Source organism: Heterocephalus glaber, unplaced genomic scaffold (assembly GCF_053883595.1).
Source record: "Heterocephalus glaber isolate CG9 unplaced genomic scaffold, H.glaber_assembly_v1.0 deba00001532, whole genome shotgun sequence".
Classification (NCBI taxonomy): Eukaryota; Metazoa; Chordata; class Mammalia; order Rodentia; family Bathyergidae; genus Heterocephalus; species Heterocephalus glaber.
The window spans coordinates 16,320,080-16,338,481 of record NW_028258330.1 but is presented as its reverse complement, the minus strand read 5'-3'; positions in this window follow the sequence as shown (position 1 = coordinate 16,338,481).

Here is an 18,402-nt window from a genome sequence, read left to right as displayed (position 1 = left end):
TTGAAAAGGCATTTTTTAAAGATGCCAAATCCTGGCAGCTGAGCTATTTTATCTGTGTCTTTATATGGCAGGGTTAGTTTTCTGACCCGGTTCCCTTTGCCTTTTGTTCGTTAGATGGCTGGGAGAAAAATTTTTTGAAGTCTTACTCTTATGGCATTATCTGTTTGAGAACTTTCCTAAGTGTTGTTCCCAGTTGCTGGAACATGCTTCCCACCTGGATGGGCAAAAAAAGCTAGCTTGGTTTCCAAGGGTGTGTTTTAAATCACTAATAAAGTCAAGCTGGAGTTCCCAGCTGCTTAGATTCTTTTAAGGCAAAGAGGTGGAGGAAAGATTGCTTTTTGAAGCAATATTCAGAAATGAAAGGTTCAGGGTGTGGAGCCTACTGTCTTGAGACAGCCACCTCTGCTTTTTTGGTGGATAGTGTTGAAAATGTTTTTAAAAGTTCTTGAAAGCCTAATTTGAAATCAAAGTCATTTGCTCATTTCAGATGCTTTGGGAGCATGTTATAAAAACAGAATCTTTATAGATCAGCCAAGTTGGACGTGTGTTCACAAGTTCATCTCACATGTGCGTATAATTTGTAGCTGAGACATGCTCTCCTTGCTTGGGTCTTCCCTTCCTCCTCACTCACCCTCTAGCTCTCCTCTTTGTGGAGTTCCCTAGGCTGGAATTCAGTCAAATCCATGGAAAACTTTAACCACTTTCCTGATTTCATTTACAGGCAGGATTTCCTGGCGTGGGGATCAAGGAGGGAGCTCTGAAGTTGTTTCATCACAGACTGTCTTGGAAACTAAAATCTTCTGAAGCCCATCTGGCCTGTGCAGAGAAATTTGACAAAATATTCTCTTCTAAAGAAATCTTACTGATTTAGAAATTGCCCAGTTGCTTGGTTTAACCAATAAACCTACAGTTCCCCAGAGCTCAAACAGTATTATTGTCAGTAATTCAAGCCAGGAAAATAATTATACACCAAGAACATAAAATGAATCAGGCTACAAACAGTGACAGTCTATCCGTGAGCATTAAATAGAAATAGGAATGACAGGCTAAGGAGAAAAGTCCAGGATTTCCTAATCTAATCAGATTCCATGTGTGTTTGCGTATTCAGCCAAGCTGAATAAGAGAAGTTAGGGTTTTTTTGTGAAATGTATATATACAATTAATGCAGCTTTTACTTGCAGCTGGGTAATTTTTAAATACCATGATAGCATAGTGGCCCTTTCCTTGGTGATGCTGCAGAGTATTTTCCCTACATAGAGAAGAGTCAGGAGTTACTTTTAAGCCCTTCATTGAAATTCAGAGAAAGAACAATTCTCAACTGAAAGAGAACTGAAATCTCGAATCTTTTTGTCACCGATAGCTACCCAAAGGAAAACATATCCCTGCCTGCTAGACAAATATCAGATTTTGTCCCAGTACTGTTTTGTGGGAATATATCTTTCATCTGCTGTCATAATACAAAATACATAAGTGAGCTGCAAATCCACTCTCTGCTGGGAACACCCTTCATGCCTAAGCATCCCTTTAATGAAGATGCAGCCAGTTTGAAGCCAGGAGGTCGGAGGAGTCTATCTTTGTGCCACGTTCAACCTCACCCCTTGTTGTACTTGTGAGTTCACAAAGGTACTTTTTAAAGACTCAACAAGAAGAAGCAGAGAGGATGTTGTTAGACATTCCTAAAATACAACTGGGTATGTTCTCAGCAAGGCAGACAGTGTTGCAAAGCCCTGCCATCCCAGAACTATGAAGGGTAGGATGATCAAACATCAATCCTGCTGTTGGTCCTAGAAGACTAGTTAAGAAGCTTTGCAGGGAAGCGGGCTGGGGACAGATTTCTTTATTGTGTACTCTTTCTAGAAAGTTCAAAGGGTGGTAGTGCTTTAGTTCCAGTGTTGTAAATGTAAGATCATTTTTCCATGGTTGCTGTTGCCAAAATGCAATGCTCTAAAAGTCTGATGTGATCAGAAAATTTTTACCTCTGGTCTCCAAGGAGTTTAGATCCAGCAAAGCTGTCCTATGATGAGGTGAGTTAAGTCTTGGTCCTTGTTTGGCAGAAGTAGAAATGGGTCTCTTTCATCTTGTCTCCCATGAATCACTTTCCCAACTCCTCAAAAAAAAAAAATCCACAATTTTCCTACAATTCCATTCCCCCACCCATTTCTCTTTCTTTCTTTCTTTTTTTTCCTTCCTTTGGGTGTCAGGACCTTATGTAGAGATATCTAGAGAATAAGGAGCTGGAAACGCCAAGCTTGTTGCATACAAGGGAGAACGATTTGGTCCTATATAGCTACAGACCTAAGAGTTGTTGACCCTAACTGAAACTGTGCTGAAGGTCTCCTACAAGATGCCAGTTTGAACAAGGAATAAGATCCTATTGTGCTGTTTCCTTTTCCATGGTGATGAGACCAACTTTGGGAGGAGGAATAATTCCACAGACTTCCCTGGTGGAAAGTGCTCGTGGTGAGGGAGACATTGCTTTCTTGCCATCCCTGTAACCCAAGCTCCAGGATGTTGAAGAAAAGGGCTGCTTCCAAGGGTGGAGTAGAATGAGGTGGGGTGGGGTAGGGTGGAGAGGGAGCTGGCAGCCCTGTGGGCTTCAACAGAGTGAGTGTGGGTACAGAGCACAGCGCTTGGGCTTTGCAGCCAGGGACAGTGATTCATTTGAGTTTAATTTTGACATTAGCATTTTTCTCATGACTCACTGATAATTTAATATGGAATTTAAAAGGCTGAAACAGTTACTTACTTTTTAGGAACTTAAATTTTTCACCAGGTAGAATATATATGTTTTCTTTGAAATGGAAGATGGATCAATGCTTCATTAGAGAAAAAACAAGGAAAGGTATTTTTTTCTCCCCTCCTCTTCTAGATTCCACCTGTGCCCCTATGCAAACCGATCTTCTCAATAGTGTTGGCTAACCATAAGCCAACCTGCTTCATCTGAAATGTTTCTCTTATCATCAGTTGCTCTGAACCACAGTAAAGAGTTCCCTTCTATCATTTACCTCTGATCTCTCATCACTAATTGCAAGTGATCTTTGTATTTGTGTTTCGAATCTCATGAGCTAACATCCTGCCCAGAAGTCTTATAGATCTTTTGTCCTGCTTTGCTGAGAATATTGCAAGAATTCTGATCAATGGATAAGGAAAGACGTGGGCTGCCACAGGATAAGTGATAACTTAAAAATACACGCCTGTGTGAGTGTGGGTGTGGGTGTGCGCACACACAGACACAGGTAAACTTTCCAATATTAAGCACAATTGTAAGTTGTAAAGTTGCCATATGAGCTACCGTTATTTTAATGTAAATTGCTTATGGGGAAGACTACCAGAATTAATAAAATATGGAATTCATACAGTAGTTCCAACTGTTGCTAATTTTTTGCCCATCTGCAGAATAAGACCAATGAACTGATGTTTGGAAGCTAATGAATGAGTCATAATTCTCTTCTAAGTCAGCATAGCAAGTATATTTGTCACTACACAATGCCTGAGAGAGTTCTCAGAAGTAGTCTAGATATTTTTCCTTGGAAATTTTTGTATTTATTATTTTTATGACTCTATTAATGAGGTCACAGACTCATCACAGGTCTGCATGAAGGATCGTCTCACCACCTTCTTTCCTTCTTTCTGCTTTTGTTCTTCAGGAGGAGAAGGCCTTGAGGAGAAGAAAAACAAGATAGAGGTAGGGTTTCTCAGTTCTTATTCTCCAGCACGACAGCCTCCAGTGTGAGCTGTGGTTGTCATCGTTTTATACTGAAAGTATAAGGTTTTATGAATGATATAATAGAACTGCACTGTCCAATCGGGAGCCACTAGCCACATGAGGCACTTAAACACCTAAATGGGGCTGTCCTAACTTGAGAAGTGTGATAATGCACCCATCTGATTTCTGGCTTAGTCAGAAAAAAGAAAAGTAAGCAATCGCTTCAAAAATCCTTGTGGTGATTACATGATGAGTATGACATTTTGTATATATTAAGTTAAATATTTCAAAACTTTATTACCCTTTTTTATGTGCTCTTAGAAAAATTTAAATTACCCATGTGCCCACTATTATGTTGCTGCTGGATGATGCTGGTTTAGAGCAATAAATTATTGTGGATTCATATCACTTCAGATTTACTTCCAGACTGGTGGGCTTCCCTCAGGTGGCAGAGAAAAAATAAGACACTAGAGGCAACACTTGTGCAGAGAATTGCAAATAGCAATAGCATCCTCACAAACAGTGATATTCATCTACTGAATGTCAGTGATAACAAGTTTTGGAACTGTCCATAGCAGAAAGAAAGCTGGCTTCAGTCTTTGGAGGTCTGTGTGGTACATGGGGCTTTGCAGGTGCCTGCAGTGCAGGTGCTAAAGTGTCCTTTGGGAGGTGCTTTCACCTCTCAGAGCCTCATTCTCTTCATCTTTAAAACAGTTATCTTCCAGCCCTTCCTAATTCAAGGATTTTTAAAACAATGAATGAGATAATACTTATGAATATGCCATGGGCCAATGTAAATGTGGCCTATTGTAAATATAAAGAGAAAATTGAATGAATTAATTGTATCATTATTAGACAACTGTTCTGTGAAAGAAATTACCCCAAACTTTGTGATTTAGAACAATAAGTGCTTTTCATCCCAGACATTTCCTGGGACTTCAGGGGTGGCTCAGTCTTTCAGACATTGCTGTCAAGATGTCACCCAGGGCTAATGTCAGTTTGAAGGCTTGGATAGGACTGGAGGATCCACTTCTAAGATGGTTCACTTCCATGGCTGGGGCCAAAAGGCCCTTGTTCTGTCCCCCGTGGACCTCTCCATGTGGCTGCTTGAACTTCCTCCTGATATCATCTCTAAAGTGAAAGAACAAGACAGAAGAAGGGGAAAACCACACAGACGCAGTCTCAGAAGCCGTACTTTGTTATTTCTACCTTATTTGATTCATTAGCAGCAACTCACTAAATGCAGCCAAGCCTCAAGGGAAATGAAGGTTCTTTTTGTTTGTTTTTGTTGTTGTTGTTGTTGTTGTTGCTGTTGTTTGAGACAAGGTCTCCCCATGTAGTTATGACTGGCCTTGAGCTCACTATGTAGCTCACATTGACCTCAAACTCACAACAATCCTCCTGCCTCAGCCTCCCCGTGTTCTGGGATGACAGGTGTGCTCCACCATGCCTGGCCAGAAATGGAGGTTCTTAATTAAAATCCATCTTTCAAAGATACTGTCTAAATATTTATTGTGTGTGTGTGTGTGTGTGTGTATATATATATTTTATATATATATATATATATATATATGTATGTATATATGTTACAACACTACAGGCTTTTGCCACCTTTATAAAAATATCTTTAAAGAAGCCACAGAGCTGATGCTATAAGGGACTGAACTCAAAGTTTAGGTGTGTTCAGAGCAAAACATGCATTTGGTTCTGTTGGAGCCTGAATAATGTAACCTCCAGTGAGGTTTTACATTCATCAAAATGAACAGTTTCAATACTTTGTCCCTCCTTAAACAGAACTTATTCTTGAGGTACCCTAGGGGCTTGAGACTGAGAGGAGCTCTGACTCTGTTCTCTCTCCTTCCAAGCAAGGGGGCCAGCAGAGGCCAGGGACTTGGGAATGCATATGAGGAAGAAGCTATGGTGTTGCAGGAGTCCACTGGCCCTCAGGAGCAGGTTCCGAGTGGCTGTGGACTTGAGCCTCTCTCCTGTTGTAGCCCCTTCTTCATAACCTTGAGTCTCTCTTTTTATTTCATGGGGATTTCTAAGGAAAGGAGTATCCTCCTAGACTTGAGGATGCATGTGGAAGCAGATTCTCTGCTCTGTTGTCTCAGTATGGCACATGGGGAACTTTACAGGTGCCAGGATTATATTAAGCTCTTGGCCTTCTTTATCCTTTTTAGGTCCCAAACCTAGAGAGCAAGGATTTGGGGAGTCCTTATGATATTCAAACTCACTCTATAGGATCTTTTTTCCACCTAGATAAAACACCTTACAGGGCCCTTTCTGGAAGGTTGACCAGCTACATACCTCTTTCTATCCTAGTGACTGTTTTTGCCTTTTATATGTTTTGGCAACTCCCAGAGGAAAAAAAAAACCCTATGATCTAATGATTACCACCAAGTCCTCCCTTTTGTAGGAAAACACAGCCTAGGATGAATATTTGTCCCTGTACCTTAGGGACAATGAAAAGAATAACACCACCAATGTGAAGGAAAATGCTTTTTCATAAACCTATTACAAGAAGATAAAAAGTCTTAGAAATCATTCTAAGGTGGACCCCAAGACTCCTGACCCTGGGTGTACACCCTGCATAACCTTTCTCTTTGAGTGTTGTGTACTTATGACAGGAGATAATCTGAGTAGCCTCCCAAAGTAGGTGAGATGTTTGCAAAAGAGTGAACAATCAAGGTGCTCCTGCCAGCCTGGAAGACAGAAAAGAGCTGCACTGTGAACTGCCTACAGGGCCTATGTGGTGAGGAAATACAGATAACCTCTGGGAGCTATGTGTGACCCCTGGTCAATAGCTCACAAGAAAACAGGGATGCCAATCTTACTGCCCGAGAAAATAAGTTTGCTAAGGATCACTAGGTTTGGAAGAGAACCATCATCTTCAGGTAAAGAGTCAAGACCTTTATTTCAGCCTGTTGAGACCCTGAGCAGAAGTACTAGCTCTTACCTGGACTGGAAACTGCTAGCTAATAAATCTGTGCTATTGTAAGCCACTACATTTGCAGTAATTTGTTATTTAATAGATGATAGGTCTGCATAAGTTATTAGCAGTGTACCAGTTTAGAAAAGAAGTTAGCCTGTACTAGTAAGGAAAAATGAGTGGAGTGAAGGGATTTAAGGTGTTTTAGAGGTACATTTGACATACTGGCTGATGGGTTAGACGTGCGAAAAAGGAGAAGGAAAAACTCAGAATGATTTTGAAGATGTTTTAATTTGAGCTACTTAATAACTAGTGGTATGCTTTTTGAGGAGAGAATGTATGGAGAAAGAACATCCCTGGAGAAACATCAAGAATTGACTGTCAGGTAGACAGTGAGTATATAAGAGACTTGAACCCAGAGGAGAATTCTAAGTTGAAAATATAAATTCTGGACTTGTCAGCATATAGATAGTGCTTAAAGCCATGGAAATGAAGTAGGATAGAAAGAAGGAAAAGGGCACTTAGGACAAACTCCAAGGAATTTTAACATTTAGAGGCCAAATAGAGGAAATAGAAGCCAAAAGGAGCCTGATTCAGAAAGACTGAAAAGTGGCCAGAAAGAAAGGAGAGAACCCTGGAGAGGATAGTATCATGGAAACCCAGAAGTTATGTTTCACAAAGGAGATTAGAGTCACCGTGTCCAGTGCTGCTAGCGTCTCCAGTCAGGACAGGAGAGAAAAGCATCCACTGGACCTGTGATCTTGCTGCAAGTGAGCCCTGAGGGCCTTGAGCAGGAGCCAGGCCTTCGAGAGTGAAGAGTGAAAGAGGAGTGAGAAAATGGAGACAGTGAATGTGGATCATTCACTGAAGAAGTTTGTTGCCAAAGTGGAGCCAAGTGATAAAACAGCATTGGGAGGGGTTTGTGAAGCCAAGTGCATGAGTGTGCATGTGTGATGGTGTGTGTGAGTGTATGTGTGTATGAATGGATGTGTGTATGTGTGTCTTTGGTTTAATATAAAAATATTAACTCAGAATTTGGCTAGACAAGAAAGAAGTTGATGACAACAAGGAAGAAAATAAATTCAAGTTTCTGAGGTTTGAGGCGATGGATCCAGAATTCTTGGGAAAAAGATTGTTTTCTCCTTAGGTGAAACCAAAAAAAACTTAACATGGATATGGAATTAGACAGTTGTTTTCTTTGATAATTAGAGATCCACACGTACCTGTCTCCCAGTTTTTCCCATGGCTGTGTATCATGATAGGACAATAGCAAGCCCTGGAACGTGACATGAGTACACACGTGGTGCGTGTTTCCATGAGACTAGATCACATGTTTGGATTTGTGTAAGCATCTCTGCAATCAAGGTAACCTGCTCTGTGCCACCTGCTATATAACACTGCCTGTGTCGCAGCCAATAGCCCCAAACCATTGGGATCACTAATCTGTTTTCCAAACGTACAATTTTATCATTTAGAAAATGTTACATAAATGAAATCATATAATGTGTGAGCTCTTCAGGTTGGCTTTTTTTCCCTACTCCACATAATGCCCTCAAGATGTATTCAGGTTGCTGTGTGTAGCAGTGGTTCATTGTGAGTAGGATTCCATGATATGGGTGGATCTCAGCTTTTTTTAATGATTCACCTGCTGAGGAACATCGGAGCCAGTTCCAATTTTTGCCTATTAAAAAGTAAAGCTGCTATGACTGAGCATGGTTCTAAAACTGCTGGAAACAATCAGGTTTTGATATGAATGTAAGATTTCATTTCTCTGGGATAAATATACTAGAGTGCAATTGCTTGGTCATATAGTTAGATATGTTTGGGGTTTTTTTTGTTTTTTTAGGAAAATGACACACATTTTTCCAGAGTGCCTGTACCATTTTACATTAGCACCATGAATACATGAGTGACCTCATTACATAGTGATTATATATACATATATATATTTTTTTATACTAGGGATTGAACACATGACCTTCACATTGATCTATGTTCCCAGTCCTTTCCTATTTTTCATTTTGAGACAGGGCCTCCCTAAATCACTAAGTTGTCCAGGATGGGCTCAGATGTGTGATCCTCCTGCCTCAGCCTCGATCTGCGCCACTATACTTATGTTTCTTATATTCTTAATTTCCATTTTGCTGTTGCTTAGTGATTATGAACATATGTTCATGTTCTCACTTGCCACTTCCTTGTATTTACTTTTTTTTCCTATTTTTTGCCTATTTTCTGGTTAAATTCTTTATTCACTGTTTAGTATTAAAATTTAAGAGTTCTTTATATATTTTAGATGTAAGTCCATTATAGTTTAGTTCTAGAATGTCCCCCAAAGCCCTATATGTGCAGAAGTGGGGCTTTTGGCAGGTGATTGGATCATGGGGCACTATGCTAACATACTGTAAGGAGGTGGGGCCCGGTGGGAAGAAGCAGCCACTGGGGCAGGCCCGGAAAGGGTGCATTGCCCTTCCTGGCTCCTCCCTTCCCTTCTCTCTCTGCTTTCTGACCACTGTAGGATGAGCCACTTTACCCTTCCAGACCCTTTCTGCCATGCCCTGGCTACTCAATCCTCTAAAAAGAGTGAGCCAAATCACAGCCTTTCCTCCTTTAAGTTGTGGAAGTTGGGTGTTTTGTCCCAGCCATGAGAAAGTGACTAAGACAGACTCCTTTCTTAGTCATGTGATTTGCAAATATTTCTCCAATTATGAAGGAGCTGTTTGGTTTCATCCTCTTAAAAGGACCTTTCACACAGTAAAATTTTTATTTTGGATGAGATAAAATTTATTGTTTTCTTTTATAGATTGGTATGTTTAAAAACTCTTCATCAAGTTCTAGGTCTTGGAGAGTTTCGGTTACATTTTCTTCTAGGCATTTTATTAATTTAGACTTAAATCTACGATCCATTTTGACTAAATTTCTGTATAACATGAGGTACAGATGATTCTTTTTTTTCTTTTTCTTCCTTTTTCTTTCTTTCATTTATCTTCCTATAGATGTCTAAATCACTGGCCCAATTTGTTGAAAAGATGGTCCTTTTTCCAGGGAACTGATTTTGCACCATTGTCAAAACTCAGTGTTCCATGTTTCCAGGAGGCTATTTCTGGGTTCTCTGCTTTGTCTTGCTGGTATACATGTCTGTCTGCCAGTACCACACAATTTGATTTCTGTACCCATGTAAGTCTTGAACTTGAGTAGAGTCATTGCTCCCCATTTCTTCTTTTATTACAATAGTTTTAGCTATTCTAGTTCCTTTGCCTTTCTATAATTGTACTATATCTACAAAAAATCACACTAAGATTTTGGTTGCAATTGTTTTAAACCTGTAATTTGGTTTGAGAAGAACAGACATCTTTGTTTAGTTTTCTAATCAATGGACATTTTGCTCTTCATTTACTTTAGTTTCTTTGGTTCCTGGTATTGTATAGTTTTCAGCATATAAGTCCTGTATGTATTTTCTCCTGAATGCCTTTAAGTATTTCTTTCTTTTTGGGAATGAACATAATTTTAAACACTGTTGTATTTAAAATTAATTTCAATGTGCTACTGCTAGTATATAAAAATAAAATTGACTTTTTGCATGTTGTTTTATACTGAGATCTTGATTTTGTGTTTTAGTTAAAGGCATGATTTATAAACTATTTTGGATTTTTTATGTAGATATAATGTCATCTGTGAATAGGATAGTTTTCTCCGATCTACGTGCCTCTCATTTCTTTATCTCGTCTGATTGTTTTGATTGAACTTCCAGTAAGTTGAACAGCAGTGGTGAAAATGAACATCCTTGTTTTGTTCCCAATACTATGTAGAAAGCATTTAGTCTTTCACCACTACATATGATATTAGCTGTAGGTACATTCTGAAATATGTTCAAGATATTCTTTATCAAGTAAAGGGATAGGATTCTGAGTTGTTACTTTCTTATAACACTTAAAAAATATCAGGCCACTTTCTTCTGGATTTCATGGTTTTTGATGTGAAACATACTGTTACTTGAAGTTTTTTCCAGGAAATATAATATGTCATTTCCCTCTGTCTGACTCAGATCTTTCTCTTTCTTTTTCTCTTTTTTCCTTTCTCTCTTTTTTTCCCTCTCCTCTTTATCTCTCCCTCTCTTTCTCCTCTTTCCTCTCTCTCTTTTCTTCTTTCTTTCATGAAAGAATTTCCAAAAGCTTGACTATGATATATCTTGAAATATATTTCCTTGGCTTTTGTTTGTTTTGAGATTAGCTCAGTTTATTGAATCATAGGGGTGTGTGTGTGTGTGTGTGCGCGCGCGAGCGTGTGCATGTGTGTTATGTTTTTTAGCTTCATCTTTCTCCTTCCCTTCTGGTACTCTGTTGACAAGACTATGGTTAGAATTCCACGATTGTTGACACTATTCATTTCTTTCAGTCTGTTTTTTCTGTCTTTTGGAGCAGATGATTTCTGTTGTTCTGTTCAAGGTCATAGATTCTTTTACATCTTCTTTTTTCTACCACTGTGTTTATATATTGAGTTTATGTTTTAGTCCTAACATATCTATTTGATTCTTCTTTTTAGTTAATTGTTTTGCTAAGACTTTCTATTTATTCATTTATTTCAAATGTGCTTGGGATTATTCGCCAAAGTATCTTTGTGATGACTGCTTTACAAATCTTGTCAGATAATTCTAACATCTGTATCATTTCAAGGCAGCATTTGCTAACTGTCTTTTCTCATTTAGAATTCTTCATGGTCCTTTGAGGGGAGAATTGGGTAAGGAGTGAATAGTTAAACTGCGGGGCAAAAGCACGCAGGCTCTGTCAGGAGTGAATGGTTAAAGAAGAAGTTTAGATTAGTGAGGCATATTGAGTCTGGCCATGGTCCTTGCCCTTTCCCCAAGAAAACTGCCTAACCTTGAGAGAGTCCCTTGCCCAAACTGCTTTACTTCTGCTTCTTTCTTACACTGATATTCTCAATAAAAGCCTAAGAGTTCTTGACTTCAGTGCTACTCCCGGGAGTCTCCCTAACTCTGGGTGCTCTTGGTTGAGTAGCCCCTCTGGCCCTCTTGGTGATTGAATTGTCTCATCTCTGATTAATCTTTTTCATCCTTTGCACCACCATGGTTGAACACTATGATAACAAGTGATTTTTTCTTTTTGCACTTTATTAAATTCGTTTATTGGCACATTGTAGGTACACAACACAATTACATTTCTCACTGGGAATTGTACCTTTACAGGATGCATCTTGGCTCTTATTTTTTCCCCTTTCCTAGCCCTCCTTTCGCCCCCTCCACCCTTCCTTATTTACAAAGACTTTATTTCCATTTTTTTCCATTTCTCATCATTTTTCCTTTTCCTTCTTTCCTTTCCCCTGCCCCTCCCACTACCCCTACCCCTTTGGACCTTTTCTTCCTATTTTACATTTTCAATTATTCATTCTAATCATTGGTACATTTTAGGTATACAATATAATGACATTCATCATTGGAAATTTGCACCTTTACATAGTCTCTCTTGGTTCTTATTTTTCACCCTTGCCCAGCCCTCCCTTCAACCCCTCCATTCCTCCCTATTTACAAAGATTTTGTTCCTATTTTTCCATTTTCTCATATTAATCCCATTCCCTTCTACCCTTTCCCCTACCCCTCCCACTTCCTTCCCCTTTGCCCCTTTTCTTCCTATTTCACATTACCTATTATACATTTGGTCCTTATTTACACTTTCAGTTTCTCACACCAGAGAAACGATTTGGTATTTATACATGTGTGTCCTATTTATTTCACTGAAGAGTATCGCCTCAATGTGCATCCACTTAGCTATAAATGTCTCTAATTTCTCATTTTTTATGGATGAGTAGTACTCCATTTTATAAAAAAAGCACATCTTCTTTATCCAGTCTCCAGTTGATGGGCATTTGGGCTGTTTCCAAGTTTTAACTATCACAAACTGTGCTGCTATGAACATGGGTGCACATATATCACTGTGGTATGATTCTTTTAATTCTTTGGGGAAGATCCCCAGCAGTGGAATAGCAGGGTCAAGTGGGACTTCCAGTCCTAGTTCTTTGAGGTATCTCCATACTGATTTCCACAGTAGTTGCACCAGTCTACATTCCCACCAGCAGTGGAGCAGGGTTCCTCTTTCTCTACAGCCCCACCAGCATTTGTTATTGGTTGATTTCATGATAGCAGCCATTCTTTCTGGAGTGAAGTAGAATCTCAGCGTTGTTTTCATTTGCATCTCTCGAATGACCAGTGATGTTGAACAGTTTTTCATATATTTATTTGCTATTTCTACTTCTTTGTCTGAGAAATGTCTGTTCATTTCAGATGCCCATTTTTGGATTGGGTCTTTAAATTTGGGAGGTCTGATCTTTTTAAGTTCTTCATAGATTTAAGATAGTAGACCTTTGTCTGAGGAAGAGCAGGTGAAGATTTTTTTCCCACATTGTGGGTTAACACGTGGCTTTTTATTGAAACTTGGACACTTTGGGTATTATGTTATAAGATTTCAGTCTTACTTGTTTGTTCACTTATTAACACATACTAATTATACATATTAATGGGATTTAGTGTGATATTTCCATACATCCATATGGTATGCATTGATCAAATCCAATCACCTCTTTTTGACTCCTGCCATTTTTCTAAATACATAATAATCACTATTCTATCTACTTTCAGGTCAGCTTTTATACCTTCGACATATGATATTTATCTTCCATGTCTCGCTTATTTCACTTAATATAATGACCTCTACTTGCATACATTTTGTGTATATATATATATATATACATCTCACATCACAGTTTCTTTCTTTATTCATTCATTTGGTGATGAGCATATATAGCCAGATTCTACATTTTAGGTACTGTGACTAGTGTGCCAACTAACATGAGCATGCAGATATCTCTCTGCTAGGCTGATTTCATTTTCTTTGGATATATACCCAAGAGTGACATAGGTGGATCATGTGGTAGATCTATTTTTAGTTTTTTGAGGAATCTCCATATTCTTCTGCACAGTGGCTGCACTAATTTGCATTCCCACCAACAGTGTGTAAGAGTTCCCTTTTCTCCACATTTGATATTTTTTGTTTTGTTTTTTGATAATAGCCATTCCTAGTGTATTGAGATGGCATCTCATTGCATTTTTGATTTGCATTTCTCTGCCTGACTAATGATATTGGACCTTTTTTTCATATATTTGTTGGCCATTTATATTTCTTCTTTTGAGAAGTGCCTATTCAGATTTAGGTCTTTTTATGTCCTGTGTTTTAGCAGGTTTCCTCTAATGACATTGGCAGATGAAGAGGCAAGTACACTTCTATACTGCCAAGTAGGGGTGGAAATCTGGATTGTCTACTCTGCCTTCACTGACACCCAAAAGCTTAGGGTAGTGCTGGTGAACTTTTTAGAGACAAATGCCCAAACTGCAACCCCAAACCCACTTGTTTATTGCAAAGTGCCAACACTGCAATTAAACCCGAATAGTGAGATTATATTTTTTTCCCTGAGGTTATATCTCAGAAAAAACAACTTATACATTAACATCTTTTGTCTTAAAAGGAAAACATTTGTGTCACAGGTTCACTACCACTGCCTTAGGGGCTTCTTGGCAGTGCAATATAAGAGTGGAATTTTAGGGTCTGCATACGTCTTCCACTAACACTGTGGCATAAGAGGGTGGGGCAGGAGTACCTTACTCCACTCTGCCAAGGATGGATGGGCTCTAGGATTTTTACTTGGCCTTTACCAAGTATATTTGGGGTTAGTTTCTTTTTGTGGCATTTGGTTGAGTACAGTAATTGTTGTCTAAAAGCTTTTGTCTTCCTAGACTTCTTTTCCTAGTCCTTTAGCTAGAGTAGCTAGAGAGAACAGACTTTCTTCTGAGCTTTCTTCTTTCTTTTTGTTTTTTGTCTATGACCCTTGTTGTTTCTGCATCACTACTTCTTCTTCTTATCTACTTTGGGATACCTGAAAAAAAGGAAACCCCAGGGAATTTGTTATCAATGTTCTTCAGGTCCCAAGGTCCCTACCTGAACTGCTGTGGTTAATGCCCAGGGTACTTAGTTTAGGAGGAAGAAGGAAAAGCACGGCTCCTGCAACTTCCTGCAAGCAGAAGTCCCAGCTGATGGATTTTATTCAGTCTCTAAATGCCTTTACAAATCTTCAGATCAAACACTAATACATTATCTCAACTTTCCAGAGGGAAAAATCCAGGCACTTAGGAGTAATTTACCTGATCAAAGTTACCTAGAATTGCAGCCTTGGCTTCAAGTAAAACCTTGGAATTTTAAACACTTATTATTTTGCTTTTATTTTTTCTCTCTGCATTTGTTGAAAAGAAAAAACAAATAAAACCTGACTAGTGGGGGAGGGAAGAAATAGTTACCAAAAAGAAGACTTTTAAAAAGAATTACTTTTTGGCTTGAAAGAAATCAGTATCTAAAATCACTAAATCTCAGGATTTTATAGAACTATGAAAGGTGAGTTTCCACAAATTGATTATATAATCTTTAAAATGTGTTTTATTTTATAAATGAATGGCTTCAATTATTTACACAATGTCTTAAACTAAATGGCGGGGTTCGTTTTTAGCATTTATTGTCACTTTTTTTAAAAATTCTTTTATTGGTACATTTTAAGTATACGATTCGTTTACATTTATCATTGGGTGCTTGTACCTGTACATGCTGTATCTTGGTTCTTATTTTTTTCCCCATTACCTGTGCGCCCTTCACCCCCTCTGCCCTTCCCTATTTACATAGATTTCATTTCCATTTTTTTTTCTTTTCTCATAGTTTTTCCTTTCCCTCTTTTCCTGTCCCCTTCCCCTCCCTTCACTCCTTCATCATTGGACCTTTTTTCCTATTTCAAATTATCAATTATTCATGTTAGTCATTTTAACCCTTGTTTACACTATCAGTTTCTCACACTAGTGAAACTATTCAATATTTACACGTGTGTCCTATTTATTGCACTTAAGAGTATGGCCTCCATATGCATCCATTTAGCTATAAATGACTCCAGTTTTTCATTCTTTATGGCTGAGTAGTACTCCATTTTATAAAAAAACCCGCATTTTCTTTATCCAGTTTCCAGTTGATGGGCACTTGGGCTGCTTCCAAGCTTTAGCTATTACAAACTGTGCTATGAACATGGGTGCACATATATCATTGTGGTATGATTTTTTTAATTCTTTGGGAAAGATACCCAGCAGTGGAATAGCAGGGTCAAATGGGACTTCCAGTCCTAGTTCTTTGAGGTATCTCCATACTGACTTCCACAGTGGTTGTACCAGCCTGCACTCCCACCAGCAATGAAGAAGGGTTCCTTTCTCCCCACAACCCCACCAGCATTTGTTATTTGTTGATTTCTTGATAGTAGCCTTTCTTTCTGGGGTGAAGTAGAATCTCAGTGTTGTTTTCATCTGTATCTCTCAAATGACAAGTGATGTTGAAAATTTTTTCATATATTTGTTTGCTGCTTTTACTTCCTTGTCTGAGAAATCTCTGTTCATTTCAGATGCCCATTTTTGAATTGGGTTTTTGAATTTGGGGGGTCTGATTTTTTTCAATTCTTTATATATTCTCGATAGTAGTCCTTTGTCTGAGGTACAGCTGCTAAAATTTTTTTCCCATATTGTAGGTTGTCTGTTAGCTCTGTTGGTGGTTTCTTTTGGAGTGCAGAAGCTTTTTAATAAGATGAGATCCCAGTTGTTCATTCTTTATGTTAGCTCCCCTGCTACTGAAGTTTTGTTCATAAAGTCTTTTCCTATGCTAATGTCATTGACAGGTCTACCAAACTTATCTTCCAGCAAGTTTACTGTTTCTGTCTTGATATTTAGCTTTTTAATCCACTTCAATCTTAGTTTAGTGCACAGTGATAGGTATGGGTCTAGTTTCAATCTTTGGCAGGTTGAAATCCAGTTTTTCCAACACCATTTATTAAATAGGCTATCTTTCCTCCAATGATGGTGGTTGACTCCTTTGTCAAAGATGAGGTGGTTGAGTATGTCTGGATTTGTTTCTGCATCTTCTAATCTATTCCACTGATCCTCAGGTCTGTTCCTTTGCCAGTACCATGCTGATTTTATCAGAGTGGCTTTGTAGTATAATTTCAAGTTGGGGATTGTGATACCCCCAGCCATGTCTATGTTGCTTAGAATTACTTTAGCTATTCTAAGTCTCTTCTTGTTCCAAATGAATTTTTGGATTGTTTTCTCTAGCTCTGTGAAGTATATTGTTGGAATTTCAATTGGCATTGCATTGAATCTATATAGTAGTTTTGGAAGTATGGCCCTTTTCACTATATTGGTTCTTCTACCCAGGAGCAAGGGATGTCTTTCCATTTTCTTGTATCCTCTTCGATCTCTTTTTTCAGAGTGCTGTAGGTTTCACTGTAGAGGTCTTTTGCTTCCTTTGTTAGACTGATTTCTAGATATTTCATTTTTTTGGATGCTATTGTAAAAGGAATTATTTCCCTAATTTCTCTCTCAGTGAGCCTGTTATTTGTGTACAAGAAGGCTATTGGTTTTTGAGTGTTGACCTTGTATCCAGCTACTCTACTGAATCTGTCAATTAAGTCTAGAAGTCTTTCGGTGGAGTTTTTTGGGTCTTCTATGTAAAGTATCATATCGTCAGCAAATAATGACAGTTTAACTTCTTCTTTTCCTATCTTTATTCCTTTTATTTCTTTCTCTTGTCTAATTGCTGTGGCTAATGTTTCCAGAACTATATTAAACAGGAGTGGTAATAGTGGGCATCCTTGTCTTGTTCCTGATTTTAGCGTGAAAGTTTTCAGTTTGTGACCATTTAGCATGATGCTGGCTGTTGGTTTTTCATAGATAGCCTTAATCAACTTGAGATAAAGACCTTCTATTCCAATTTTCTGTAGTGTTTTTATCATGAATGGGTGCTGGACTTTGTCAAATGCTTTTTCTGCATCTATTGAGATGATCATATGGTTTTTGTCCTTGACTTTGTTAATATGGTGTATTACATTTATTGATTTATGAATGTTGAACCATCCTTGCATCCCTGGGATAAATCCAACTTGGTCAGGGTGTATGATCTTCTTGATGACCCTCTGTATTCTGTTTGCCAGTATCTTGTTGAGGATTTTTGCATCTATGTTCATTAGGGAGACTGGTCTGTAGTTCTCTTTTTGGGTTGGGTCTTTCCCTGGTTTTGGAATCAAAGTAACACTTGCTTCCAGGATTGAAGTTGGAAGTATTGCTTCCCTTTCAATTTCCTTGATGAGTTTAAAGAGTAATGGCATTAGTTCTTCTTTAAATGTCTTGTAAAATTCAGCAGTGAAGCCATCTGGACCTAGGCTTTTCTTTGTTGGTAAATATTTTATTACATTTTCAATTTCACTCACTGTAATTGGGGTGTTTAGAATTTCTATATCTTCTTCATTTAACTTTGGCAATTCATATGTATCTAGGAATCTGCCCATTTCTTCTGTGTTTTCCATTTTATTGCAGTAGAGGTTCTCGAAGTAGGTATTGATGATCCTCTGTATTTCTGCTGGATTTGTTGTGATTTCACCTTTTTCATTCTTCATTGCATGTATTTGTGCCTTTTCTTTCCTTTTTTTGATAAGGTTGGCTAAAGGTTTATCGATTTTATTTATTCTTACAAAACACCAACTCTTTGATTCATTGATTTTTTGTATTGTTCTCTTAGTCTCCATTGCATTGATTTCTGCCCTAATCTTTATAATTTCCTCTCTTGCGTGAGCTTTGGATTCATTATGCTCTTCTTTTTCTAGGAGCTTGAGGTTCTGCATTAGGTTATTT